The 14,250-nt window shown below is 39.0% G+C and overlaps 1 protein-coding gene across 1 annotated transcript in view; it reads right to left on the reverse strand.

Moving 5' to 3' along the window:
• LOC143416115 (actin filament-associated protein 1-like) overlaps positions 1–14,250 on the reverse strand; it is a 39,560-nt gene that overhangs the window by 24,659 nt on the left and 651 nt on the right. The gene's annotated exons all lie outside the window — the stretch shown is intronic.

The following is a 14,250-nucleotide window of genomic DNA, read 5'->3' on the forward strand; positions in this document are numbered from 1 at the left end:
ATGACATCAGAAACAGCAGTATGCGACATTACGTGATGGCAGAGCTTCAGTTCATCCTTTGTCATTTTTTTTTTTTTTTTTTTTTAATAAATAGGACAGGGGGAATGAATGAGAGAGAGAGAGGGGGAGAGAAAGAAAGAAAACCCAAAGGGGAGAAGAGACGGTGAGAAGGGGGGGGAAGAGAGAGAGAAAAAAAAAAAACTCCTGGGTCACCTGTATGGAGAAAAAAAACCAAAAACAAACAAACAAAAACAAACAGAGGAGACAGCAAACAACAAAGAGCAACATAATAATAGAGAAAACAAAGCACCATCACAATAAACTAGCTAGTCATAGATATCAGTATTTACTAAGTAATAAACGATATTGTGCAGCACGCAAGATAGACAGCGCACAGTGTGCTTTGAGGCAGCAGCCAAGAAAGCTTTAGTCCGCGTCTGTGAATACCCATGTGTGCATACCTGTGTGGATCAGCATGCTTGCATTCCAAAGGTTTCTCCATGTAATGATCTGCTAGGGAGTGTGGGGGGGCCACAGCCCCGTCCTCCAGGGTGTGAAGCGGGTATGGAGGAGATCAAAACTCCAGACATCCAGAGGCCCCCAGAACACAAGAGACCATGGAAGACCAACAGAGGGGCAGCCGCGCCACTGTCCCAGTAAGAGCTGAGGAGAGTCCCAGATGAGGGCTCGCCCAGCAGCCGCGGAGCAGAAGTCAGGGGGAGTTGCAGTGACGCGCCCGTGAGCTCCGCCGGCCCCCAGCTGCGCCTGAGTGACCGAGCCCTAGGCCGAGAGGCCGGGGGCACCCCACCTCCAAAGGGGCCCGAGCGAGCCCCAGGCCCCAGGCCCCGACAAGCGGCCGCCAAGGAGTGAGCCGGTGTGCACCCGGATACCCACCCCCAGACACAAAGAACCACCAACACACCGACACCTGAGGGAGTCCGCCACCGGCAGGGGAAGTGGTGGTGGGTGGAGATAGGCCTCCAAACCTTGGAGGGCCTGAGGTGTCCCCTGATTACTTTTTTCAAGTAACGAGTAAAGTAAGGGATTACTATTGCAAAAACGGTAATTAGATTACCGTTACTTTCCCGTAGGAACGCTGCGTTACTGTGTTACTAAAACCGTGATTTTTTTGCGAGAATGTCTCATGACAGTGACGTAAGCGAGTGCGCCGTTAGTGACAACAGCTGTGTGCAGATCAACAATGGATCACATATCGATTGTGGGAGAGAGTATGAGCGTGCAGCGTTTAAAGCGTGGAAGTACTGACCTTACTTTGAGTTTGATTCCATAAAAAGTTACAAAAACATTAGCGTCCATCGTGCGTGGGAAGAAAACTTCTTTTTACAGCGAAAAAAACCCCCTAAACTTCCAAGCAAGCACCGAGTGCGCAACGACGTAATGGGAAACTCACAGAGAAACTCGCGGATTCTTCAACTGACCGCGGCACACCTGCACCAGGGTAAACCTCCGCCTACCGCAGTCCTGCTTTACAGGTGAAAATAGAGCAACAGGACCGCTGAGTCTTTGACTTTATTTATTTTCTGCTGTGTTTTACTTGCATCTATTTGAAGGAGTGAGTGTAAACACAAAAAATATTTTATTTTATGTGCTGGAATGTGCAGAAAATAGGTTTAAATATTAAACAAATTCCTTCCAGTCAGAGAATGTTGCATATAATTAAATATTTGCTTGATGCATAAAGTTAAAAGATTAAAACTGATAAAACAAGTTTTAAAAAGAGACTTTTCCATTTGATTACATTTTGTATGATGGGTTATGTAGAAAAAGTAGAATTGGGCTGAAAGATCTATCACTTTATCACCTCTTCAGGTTGTAAATCGTGTTTTTAAAAAGTAACTAAGTAACTAAGTAATTAATTACTTTTGAAAATAAGTAATCAGTAAAGTAACGGGATTACTTTTTTGGGGAAGTAATCAGTAATTAGTTACTGATTACTTTTTTCAAGTAACTTGACCAACACTGACTAACACTGAAAACATAATATTGGCGAAATTCTTATGTTAATAACTGAGCCAAGCCAACTCTTCATCCTTGAATCATTAGAAGAAATGAGGCATTTTGGGTCGAAAAGATGAAATATAAACACTTAAAAACAAAATAATCAATTATAAATTATTCAAAGTTCTGGGACCTGACACTTTCATTCATGAGGTTTTCCTTTCTCAAGCCAAACCACAGTTCCCCATCCACCTGTTAATGTTCAGATGAAAAAATATCCAGTTTGTGTTATCTGAAATTCATTTTTGTTGAGCAAACCAAGTTTCCTTTTCTTCACCCCAAACACACCCTCATCCTCACCCCCTAATCCTTGTTGTTCATCCTCCCCACGTCTCCTTTTTCATCTATAAGTCAAGTGTCTGGCTGGGCCTCTAGCAGAAATCTTATTGCATCTCCTCTGGGGAAACAGCAGTTTGGTGAACTCACTTTTTGGCATGGATGTGCTGCCCTGTTAAACGCCAGCAATACTAGCGTTCTCCACCCTAGCCCAGCCCTAAAAAAACAAAGGAAAAAAATGTCTCCCTGGAGAAGAAGACAGAAAGAAAAGAAAGGCAGAGAAAGAAAAAGAATGAAAGCACTCTGCCCAGACAGTCTAACAACAGGGAATAATATATGGTTTAGAAACTTGACTTGTTTGTGCTGGTGGAGAAAGACTTTTGATATGGAAACTGCAGCGCCATATCTCACATCACAATAACTTCCTTTTAAAGACCCTTGAGCAGCAATAACACCATTAATAATCACACAGAAGTCGATTGTTTGGCTAAGCATTTTGCCTGAGTGCAGTATCACACCAGCGAGAATGTGACCCCATGACACTGCAACAACTCCAAGCTTGGAGGTGAAGAAAGAGCATTAGCACACATGAAACACACAAACGCACACACGTGTACAAATATACACCTGTGCACTTACACAAGTCACAGCACAACATCTTAGCTGTATCACACAAATGACCTGAAGCTTAACTACACTGCAATACAGGAGCACAATGAAGATGAGCTGACTGTTGTCACAATGTATATAACCCATCTGTTAACCATAAACAAATGAAAAACACACACACTCCATGTTCACATGGAGAACGTGGCAGATCATTTGTTCCACAGATTTCTAAAACAGCCTGTTGTGATTGTGACTTAACATAATGTTTTTAATATTAGATTTTTATCATTTGGTTTTTAGTGTTTATTTAAATGTTTAATCTTAAGTTCTTAGTTCTAGTTCCTCTTTAAATTAGAGTTAGATTTTTCCCTCTATTTTCCCAATAGAAAGTTTATTTTTGTGCCTTTGTTTCTCTCTTTAGGTATTGTTGCTTACTTCCTTATCTTACTTTGTTAGTTGTTTTTCTGTATATTCAGTTTTACTTCCTGTGATTTGGTTGATCGTTTGCATCTGTGTTTTATTTCTTCCCAACTGTGTCTAATTCCCATTATCCCTCAGAGGGGTGTACTACAAAGCAAAATGAATGTCATAGTGCGTTATATAAAGCTTAAAGTTTTCACTATTTACCTGGATAAATCACAATATTCAATTCAATTCAATTTATTTATACAGCGCCAAATCACAACAACAGTCGCCTCAAGGTGCTTTATATTGTATACACCCTACAATAATACATACAAGGAAAAACCCAACAATCATATGACCGCCTATGAGGAAGCATTTTGGCGACAGTGGGAAGGAAAAAAATCCCTTTTAACAGGAAGAAACCTCCATCTGCTGTAACCGGTTGGGGAGAGAGAAGGAAGACAGGATAAAGACATGCTGTGGAAGAGAGACAGAGATTAATGTCAAAAGAATGAGCAGAATGTTTTAATTTGCTGTTTCAGAATTTGTATGTTTTAATACTTGGTTCTAATCAGAATCAGAATCAGAATCAGAATACTTTATTGATCCCTGGGGGAAATTATTTTTTGTTACAGTGCTCCATTTTAAACCAACATTAAGACAAGACAGACAATACGCTAACTAAGAATAGTACAATATATACATATATATACATACATACATACATAAGTCACTTATAAATAAATATTTGGAAAAGAAACATGTGTAGTTGTAGCAGCAAACAGTGTGTTAAGTGGATGCGTTGTACAGGGAGAATGTGCTGATGCGTCTATTTTACACCAGTGGAATTGCAGCAATTAGAACACAGTTGAATCAATCAAATTAACATCCCCCTGATCTGACAACAAACTAAAGGAATTTCCACATCTCCTTTATTAGTAGACAGTATTAGGATGTTTATAGTGTTGTATACAGTAATGTATTCAGTTTAAGGGTTCAGAACGCTAATATGCATTCTGAAGTAAACCGCGTGCCCTCACCAATAAAATAATTATAAGGAAGAAAATGTTTATTTTACCCCTCTCTGTGTGATTAATCACCAGTTTTTCTGCAGCACTAGACTCGTCTTATTTGCAGTGTTGCATTTTGCTGTTTTTTATAGACCTAATTACTATTTTATCATCATCTGATGAGCTTCTTCAGTCTCAGCTGACTGCAGGTTTTAAAATATTTTTTTTTTATTATTAAAAAAAATCAACTTGTCAAAAAGTAGGGAGACTTGGAAAACAGCCAAAATTGATGATAATTTAATTTACAAAGCTAAAACAATGTCTGAATAAATTGTGTATGAGCACGTGAGTCATTTGTATCCCTTAATCACCAAATCATAGGAATGAATTGATGTTTATGGAGTGTTGTTTTAATTTCCGTGTATGCCTGTGTGTCATGCTATTTCACCTTTTTCTTAGTATAAAGGTGACCACAGTTTGGGGAAGAAATAGCTCGCGAGTCACATACATGCACCAGTTACCCAGCTCATGCTGCTTGTGTGGGTGGACAATAGAGCAGGGCGATATGGCCAAAAATATTTATCACGATATATATTTGAAAATTTGCGATAACGATATAACCGACGATATAATTGATGCGAGACAAAATACAACTCCACAACATTACTAGTGCAAAAAGACAACCTTCCATTTATTTTCACATAAACAAGAAGCTGGTTTTTATGTACATTAAAGCTTTATAAAAATTTAACAGTGCAAATGCAAATTCCTTGCTGAAAGTTTAACCAAAAGGCATTTCCAGTAGAAATGGGCTGACATATCCTGAGCATAACCATGTATAATATCCACTGAAGTTAAAAAGAGGTGCTTTGCAACATTAAACTGCAGTGTGCAGTATGCATTTTTCGGACCATAAGGTGCACGGGATTATAAGGCACATTAAGCGAAACAAAGCAGTCAGATAAATCAAACTTTATTAAACTCATTCTTCTTGCTTCCTCCACTTCTGTACCATTGATTCATTAATGTTGAATTCTCTGGCAGCTGCTCTATTCCCATGTTGTTGCAGTATATTAATGACTAACCTCGCATTGTGGATGGATTATCTCAGTTGTTCTCCTGACTGAAGTTTGGTCCGTTTACAGCATCCTGCCATGCGATTGCATTTGTCTCTAACCATGAAGAACCTTCACGTTAACTTTTATAAGTGGAAAAGTGTTAGTGTTCGTCCTCCAGCTTCACTGTTTATGTTATGCTAACATAGCTGTGTCGCTAGCGATCACGTAGCACATCATTATATACCAGCTAGCCCAACTTCAGTAACCCTACAAACATCACTGCTGTTTAGTTTCCTGTCTTCATTTATGTTGGAAGTGATAGCAGAGCTGTACGTTTGATTTTTTTCAGAAATCTCTCAGTCAGAACATGCAATATCATGCTTAGGTAACTAGCGAAACTAGCGAGCTAACGTCCGCTAGCTTCCTGCTAACTTCTAACTCCGTTAAATGTAATAACTTTTGTTTTCATGGATGCCTGGAAGTTAAACTTTATAGTTACAACTGGTAAAGCAGCAATGCTGATCGTTTTATTAAAGATGAAAGAATTTAGACAGTTTTTAACTCTAAGTGATGCTGCAGTGTTGTTTGACCTGAAGAATACGGAGTTTAGGACCCAGATTACTCCCAGATTTAAGAGCATCTTAGTCCGACAAATATGACAATAACAACGGCCGCTTGCATGTTCTGCAAAAAAATGTGCTTTGTTGTGTATCTGACGGACAAACACCAAACCAGTTCCACATCACGGAAGTTGCACCATTTTTACAAACCAATTCTGGTTCATCTGTTTCACTCAACAATCGGCCATGTGCGTATGAAAACAAAGGCACCGCGCATGCGCGTTTTACTCCCATTCTATTGCGATATTTCATTTTCCTATCGTTGCCTAACATTATACCGGTATTTCCGTGAACGGTATAATATGGCCCAGCCCTAGTGGACAACACAAAGGCCCTGATTTCCACTCCAGCAGTTCTTGTTTGCCACTACCAAGTCGCTTACATTGTCATAGTCAGAGCTATTATAGTTTTGTATTTTTATTTATTTTTATGTTAGTTTGAATTCTTTTTTTTTTTTTTTAATCTGTTTGGTTTCCACACAAAGTTGTGAAATGAAAGAAAAGACAAATTTGCCATCAAAGTTACTGATTGTGTGAAAAGCACAATCACTATTACCAGTAATTTTCATTATTTTCATCATTTTCAGTATTTCTATACTTATTTTTATACTTATACTTTATATATTTATACTTTCTATAGTGTTGCTTATACTTTATATTGCAAAGAACTCCCAATTTGCTTAAAGCAATTATATTAAAATTGTAAAGGGAGTTTTCATGACCCATCACGGCCTACATCAGCTCATGTCCATGGATGTGGATCCGAAATACCAGAATTCCACAGTCATAATGTGTAATTAGATAGTGGTAAAGAAGTCCTGACCTTGGTTTGGAGACTTTGAGTGGGAGGTTTGTCTGCTGCTCAGGCACTGACCTGAAACTCACATCTAAACATTTATGCCAAGTATCCATTTTTGCTCTGAGTAGGAGGACTGGACCTGAATAATGTTTCTGCCATGCTGCCAGCAGGACACTGGAATGGATAAACTGACTGGACATACGAAAGCAACTCCCTTAGGAAAGGATCTGGAAAGGGAAAACTGCAGTAGTAGCTACAGGTTTTGACAGTGACACCCCTATCGAAACTGAATTTTGTTTTATTGGCTAATAAAGGCCTGAAGCATAAGAAATATTTATGTTTGTTCATCAGTATATCATAGAAACAGATTGAGAAATGTTTATGAAAAACAAAATTTGAGCCACTGCCAAAACGTTTGGCCATGATGGCAAAAAAGATTTGAAAGAACAGTTTCACAATTCTAAAGAAGCCGTGGCTTTGTCATTAATTGAAAGAATTAATTGAATATACCCAGAAAACTGAAGTAAAATGTTCCTTTAATCTTCTCCAAAGATTTTTCTAAGTGACTTGACTTCCTGGAGAACTTCCAAACTCTCACTGTGTCATCATTACAAAAAATATTCCAAAGCACTAGAAATATCTGGTTCTTGAGAATGCTAAAGTACAGGCCTGGGTAGTGTTTTAGTATATCATTTACCCAAGACAGTGTTTTTTTGTTCTTTTTTTTGTTTTGGGGGGGGGGGGGGGGGGTGATGATTTGACTGAATTTTAAAAAAAACATTTTGAAAAAAGAAGCTTATCCAACTCTGATGGGTATTCAATGTTTCAGTGTCTACTTCATAAAACATACACACTTCAAACCTAAAGGTAACAGAAATACAAAGACTTTGGTAACCATAATTTGGGGGACATTTAAAACCAAAAGAGATTTATTTGAAGCTGAATACATGATTATTCCAGCTTTATTTATCCAGAGACTCCTGCTCAGAAGCAGTCTTACCAAGCACACCTATAACATTTTGAAAGATTATGAAACCTTAATGCAGCACCGTAGCCAATTTGAGTTTTGTGAGAAACCAACCACAGCATACATTATGGTGGCTAGAGGAGTGGCTTCTGTCCAGTAGCAGCACTGAAAGTTTCATTGTTTGAGAGGGGAACTCAATCTGGAAGTCAGGTGATTAGCAAACCGCTAAACATTTCAAACAAGAGACACAGTAATATGGGACGAAACCTAAAAACTCTCTCTGCAGGACTGCAGGACCAAGCTCAGTGTCTGCCAGCCTCTGTGATACATATCTAAGATTTCCAGCTCCCTGTTTATACATGAACCACCCATGCTAGTGTTACCTCTGACAAAACAAAACCTTTCACACAACTCCCATTTTTGAAACTTCATTCTTTGCTTCCCCCGCATCGTTTTTTTACTTTTTCCTGCCTCAGCTGGGCCAGTAAAATGTGCGTTTTGCAGGACAGGTGCATTCACCAGAGTGCCGTTACTGGAGGAAGTGCCACCTTGCCTGAAAAAATAACCAGAGTGAGACTCAGACAGGGTTGGGCATTTCCTCCATTTCTCACACCTCACAATGAGGAGCCAGTGGAAGCCAGCATGAGCTGGTGGTCTGCAATTTTGGAAAGCAGGATGAGGTGGGCCAGCCTGTCATATCTAAATAGTGTTCTGTATTGCAAATAAGTAAGAAGTCACCTCAGTGAAGCAGAGTTTCATGAAAATATTTAGACATATTATAGAAGTGCTCTGCACATTTGCTCTTTGTCTGGGTATGAACTCAACTAATCTGATTGCAACAAAGTGAAACATTTTACAGTTGGAAAATACATTTGCCAGTGTTTTCTGTTCAATAAGCTATCTAATAAGTCCCCCATTGTTTTCAAATTACATGATATTATGTGGTCCATCTGCATTTCTGTTCTGAAAGAATGACATTTCAGTACCAATACCATGATATGCTATCATGATCAGCCCCTCTAGCCTATACTGCTAGTCGACTGTCAGCGTTTGGCTCAGACAAAAGGACCTTTTCCCAGACTTCTTTCATTCCAGTTAAAAGTCTGGCTATGCAGGACTATTTCCAACAAATAATCACAATTACTGTGATAACTGAGCCAAGGACTTAACTGCTAAACTGTCGAGTTTTAAAATAGGGTTGCAACATCTTCTGCGAACAAGCAGTTTCTTTAATGGCCATTAGGTGGTGCCTTCAAGAAAACACTAGATTAAAGACCACCCTCGTTCTGCAAGCTGCTGTCACTACTGCTAACAGCCAACTGAATACAAGGTAAGTTTAAACTTCACCTCCACCGCATGCAGCAGTTCTCTGAATGTTTATTAATTCATGTGTGGTATTTAAGATTAACCCTTAAATGGACTGGCTGATTTTATGACATGATCACTCAATTATATCTATATAGCTACAAGCATGATATCATACTGCCAGTAACCTTTTGAGAGAAAACCTAAAATTGTAATTTAGAAGCTCTTCAGGCTTATTCAATTCAATTCTTGTGAATTTATAGCAGCAGGAACTACATGGGATTATCAATCAGATCCACTATCTCTTTAGGCCACTAAAGGAATTTGGCTATTCATTTTCCATGCTCCAATAACCATTCCCATTTGTATACATGCTGTGATCAGAGTCACTGAACAATAGTCCGACAGTGTATAGAGTACACTGTAGTATGAATTCATGGGTTAATGGGCATCTTGGTCAAATACCTATCAGTTAGTAACCACAAAAGCTATTTTTCTACCGAGCACCCCTAACTTTTGTTTGGTTCAATTGTAAATTCTGTTAGTTCTCTACTAGACTGCAGAAATAGACTCAATTTTCCCTCCGTGCTTTATTTAGTCACTTCAATCACATCATGTGTCAGGAAGAAAAAAAAGAAACTTGGCATTGTAAAAAGCCTTCAAATGCACTAGAGTGGGGGAAAAAGTTGTGAAATAGGTTTTCCATCCATGCTCCAGTTACTCAGTGGGGACTTTTTCCAAAGAGTGTTAGTAACTGAAACAGTTCTGGCCCTTAAGATTAACCATGTTGTGTGCATGTGTCATTAAGCAAAGGCCTACTGCTTTCTGCAGTTAAGACCTATTCAATCTCCAATTTCCCACTTGTTTGGTTATCCCAGTGACAAAGCGTGACACCTTACAATACAATCTGTTAAACAACTTCATTTCCTGTCACAAGTCAATGACACAATACTGCTGATGTCACGAAATGCTTTGCTGTGGTATACCAAGCCACAAAGTAGGGAAACCCCACAGAGGAATTAAGTCAAATATGAAAACAGATTCATCAGCACCAAATGATGCTGCGTGGAAAAACTCCTGAAGACAAATAATTTCTGAGGCCATACAAAAGTAAAACAGGGCTGGTTCAACTCAATATGTTTGATAGCAATCCAACTGTTGCCACGCACGCACCGTGTAGCTTGACACTGTACAGTGACACACTTAGTTGGGTGAGTGTTTCCCCTTCAGGCTAGGAATAATTTGGTTTGGCAATATACAGCAATATAGTCTAAGGAGCTTGGAAAGAAAAGCATCTGGACTTCTTTAAGTTTCCTTGAAGACGTTTCACCTCTCATCCAAGAAGCTTCTTCAGTTCTAAGAGCAATTGGTGAAGAGTCCCAGATTTAAGCCCTATGGGAGTGTCCCCTAGAGGGTCTTGGACCCCCCTATTGATTCTCTACCTACCCACGCTCTTAGAACTGAAGAAGCTTCTCGGAAGAGAGGTGAAACGTCTTCAAGGAAACTTAAAGAAGTCCAGATGCTCCTTGGACTCTGAGGACCTGGATGACTGAGAACCTTCACAGACATACAGCAATACACAATGTTTTATAAGTGAGTAAAAAACACTCAGAGAAGATGGTGGTTTAAAAAACAAAGATTCCTCACAACTTCCAGTAATACATAACCATACAGAATACTGTATGGTTATAGTACTAGCTACATTTGTGCTGAGATGAATATCCATCTTTAAAAAAGACCTGGGAGGGAGGGATGTCTGAATCAAAATGAGAAGAGGAGAAAATGAATTCCAAATGAATTCTAGACATACGGATCTACGGATGATGCAGCCCTGTTACCGTGTATAGCACGTCGACCACGTGAGCACACTTCTGTGACGTGAATGCTTGAAGCACGGAAGAACGGGATGCTCGGCGTGAGTTTCTCATGCATGATACAACTAACTTTAGTGTGCATTACATGGGTAACTAATGGTGTGCCTCCCGCTGTGTCTGTGTCAGGGGAAAAGCAAGGGAAGAGAGGAGAAAGGGAGAGGTGGCACTGTTCTCCAACATCAACACAGATGGAAATCATTTGTGTTTCAACTAGCAGGAGGACTGGTTCACATTCTGCTCGAACAGTGCAGCCCTTAGGATACAGCCGAGGAAACGAATCCTGACTTGAAGGTGACTGCAGCAAACATTAGAACTCAAAAAAATCAACAAAAATTCCTAACACTTGAGGTTGCAGTCTAAGAATTTTCTTCTTCTCTCTGGTTTACAGTATTTGTTTTGTGGTGTGGGGATCTTAGACACAAACCTTTACCTTGGGCTTGCGGGACATTTAAGAGCAGCTTTAACTGTTTTTTGTAACATAAATGTCGAATGAACTGTCAAAGCAACTGGGGAAATTGTTTTGGACCCAAAAAAGTTCTTCACCGCTGTGTGCTCGAAATGTTGGTAAAAGTAGTTGTGAGTAGTAAAACAAAAAAAGCTTGAGACCAAAGTTAAAATTCAGATTCATCAAAACTGAATGTTTGTTCCATTGCTATTAAAATTAAAAGAAAAAACACAAATCAATGGTGCACTGCCACAACAGATGACTTTAAATATCTCACCTCCTTTTTTCATCACGTGACGACACGAAGCATGAACAATGCAGAAACATTTTAGGCAGATGTTTACTATTTTTCATGTTGGGTGGAGCTCCATTCTCCATCTGGAAGTCCATTTGTTTTCTTTAAAGGAGTTTAATGGAAACACGCACAATTTACATTTTATTTTCCAGTATTCTTCTTTAAACTGCTCAAATTTTGGATGAAAACCATTCATGTGGCTGAAGCGGCAAGCTTTTTGATGACAGCAATGTACTTCATGCCAAAGATAAAAGAGAAATATTAATGTAACATAAATCCTGAATATGAAAAGTGACAGGATGACAAGAAGAGGACTTCAGTGGGATTTCGTCATACTTATTAGTCATTATGATCCAATCAGAGCCAGACCTTGTTTTTACTGTTTCTGTGCATTTACGTGTGGCATGTAGCACATTGTAAAATGGTGCTGTGATCCTCTTCCATGGAGGAACGTAGAGATTTATAAGGTGAGTGTTGTGGAAAGGATCAATCTGACATAAAAGGGTTCAGCTGCTCTGTCAGCAAACCCACTACTTGTACGGATTAAAGGCTTGGCATAATTTCTAACTTTCTATAAATTGCTTCGTTGTTTTGTCTGTCTTTGATTAGCAGGCATCACCAACATGTCCAGTGTACACAGATAAATATATTTAAGGTGACAAAATATTGTGCTGTTGCATCAAACAATTATTGAACTTTAGTTATATTTATACTGAGAAAAAACATGATCAGTAGTGTTATTGTTCTGTAGGTTTACAGATATTCTAGTTTCTGGGTTATCTGGCACTCAACTCTCGGAAATGAAGTTATTCCAGATGACAGCCTATTCCATCATCTCAGACTTGTAACCCTATCACACTGTCACGAATCAGTGCTGTTAACATTGTGGTTTTGGAGTTTTGGTGAAAAACTTTAAAGTGGACACTACCCCCTTTTTGTTGTGCTTTTATATAAATATATAAAGACCAACTTTATATGCATATACAATTAGGGAAAGACAATATAGTGGCTCAAAGTAGACCAGTTTCAGCTTGATAAACTAAAACAGGATCCAGTGGAAGTCTGTTTGGTTAGTGGATATCCTGCTGTGTGTGTGTGTGTGTGTGTGTGTGTGTGTGTGTGTGTAAGAGTCAATCACAAGTTTGCCCTTGGGAAAGAATTGGAGTAGTTTACACACATCATGTCTTTGTTTCTTTGTTTTCCTCTGCTCATGCAAAGGCTAACGGGTGTCACACATGTGACTGTCATGCTCTGCTAAGAGCTACACTGTGTTAACATGCCCCACTAAGTTTGTAAAAACACTAAGAATGTCTTTTCAAGATCGTATATACTCTTGAACAAAGGCCTTAAGATGTGAAAAAAAAATGCCACAAACACCTGGAAATAAAATTATTTTAACAAGCGAATAAGTTCTGAAATGGACTAAATGTGATGACACACTCCAGAACAATTCAGCAGTAAATAAACTTATCGTGGAAGTCTGTGCAAAGCCATTTGTCTTCTTTTGCACTTCATATACTAGCAGAATATTCTGGAAGAGTCTTCAATCTGCATATTGTTTGGGTTTGAGTAATAAATTCCAATACCACTGTCCTCTGATTAAGTATTGTACATCAAGTGAGCTACTCTAAACTAAGTATTCCTTATGTAACTGTTAGTAATCAAAATGTGGAAGCTAAGGACTGATTCAGCTTCTAAAGGCACAGGCTCTTTGTGTACGTGAGTGTCGGTTTGGCTTTGAGGCTCGACGGGTCACAAAGTGACTGTCTTCCTTGTCTATTATTTCACCAGATTGCTCTAGTCCATGTTCCACTTCTTCACCAAGACCAACTAAAGACTGATGCCGTATAACACAAATAACTGCAACTTCTCATGACTAACAAGGTTGTTTTTCATCAACATGAAATCTTTGTTTCTTTAACTCTCTACCCTGTTTACTCTTTTCTTTCTAGCCGCCTCCTCTCTCTTTTCCTCTTAACCATTTGTCCGTTGTTTCATTTGCAGGCGGTGGAAATTTTGCAAGAAATGAAGAGTGGAGAAAGGGAGCACAACACTTTTTTCCTCAGTCTGGACAGCTTCTCCAGAGGTCAGTGTGGAAATGTGATAGATGGTAATTTCAGAGCAGAGACGGCAACAGGGAGACAGAGAGCTGGCACAAAATAAAAGACAGTAGCTGGGTTTCCATCCAAGTATATTTATGAGAATTATACTTTACTGCTGCGACTCTGCAAACCCTGCACATATATTACTCAGAGAGGTTTTGTTCTAATGTGAATGGCTCTATTTAACCACTTAATATATTTTAGCTGCTTTCTTTTCTGCTGATGAAAATCCCTGCTGTTGAATGTTTGTCACAGCTTATGCTGTCGTTAGTATTATGATTACTTTGTACACATATAAAGCCAGTGTCCAGAGCATGATATTGTTGGATAAAGTGTATAAAGTATGGTTGGATGATTTTGGACGAATATATCAACTAAGAGAGATTTATTCATCTATTTATCTGCCCATGAGTAAGTTTGCTAATAATGCTGGTTGAGGCTAAGAGAAGGAGTCAACTGAAGAAATA

This window comes from Maylandia zebra, unplaced genomic scaffold, assembly GCF_041146795.1.
Source record: "Maylandia zebra isolate NMK-2024a unplaced genomic scaffold, Mzebra_GT3a scaffold12, whole genome shotgun sequence".
NCBI classification, from domain to species: Eukaryota; Metazoa; Chordata; class Actinopteri; order Cichliformes; family Cichlidae; genus Maylandia; species Maylandia zebra.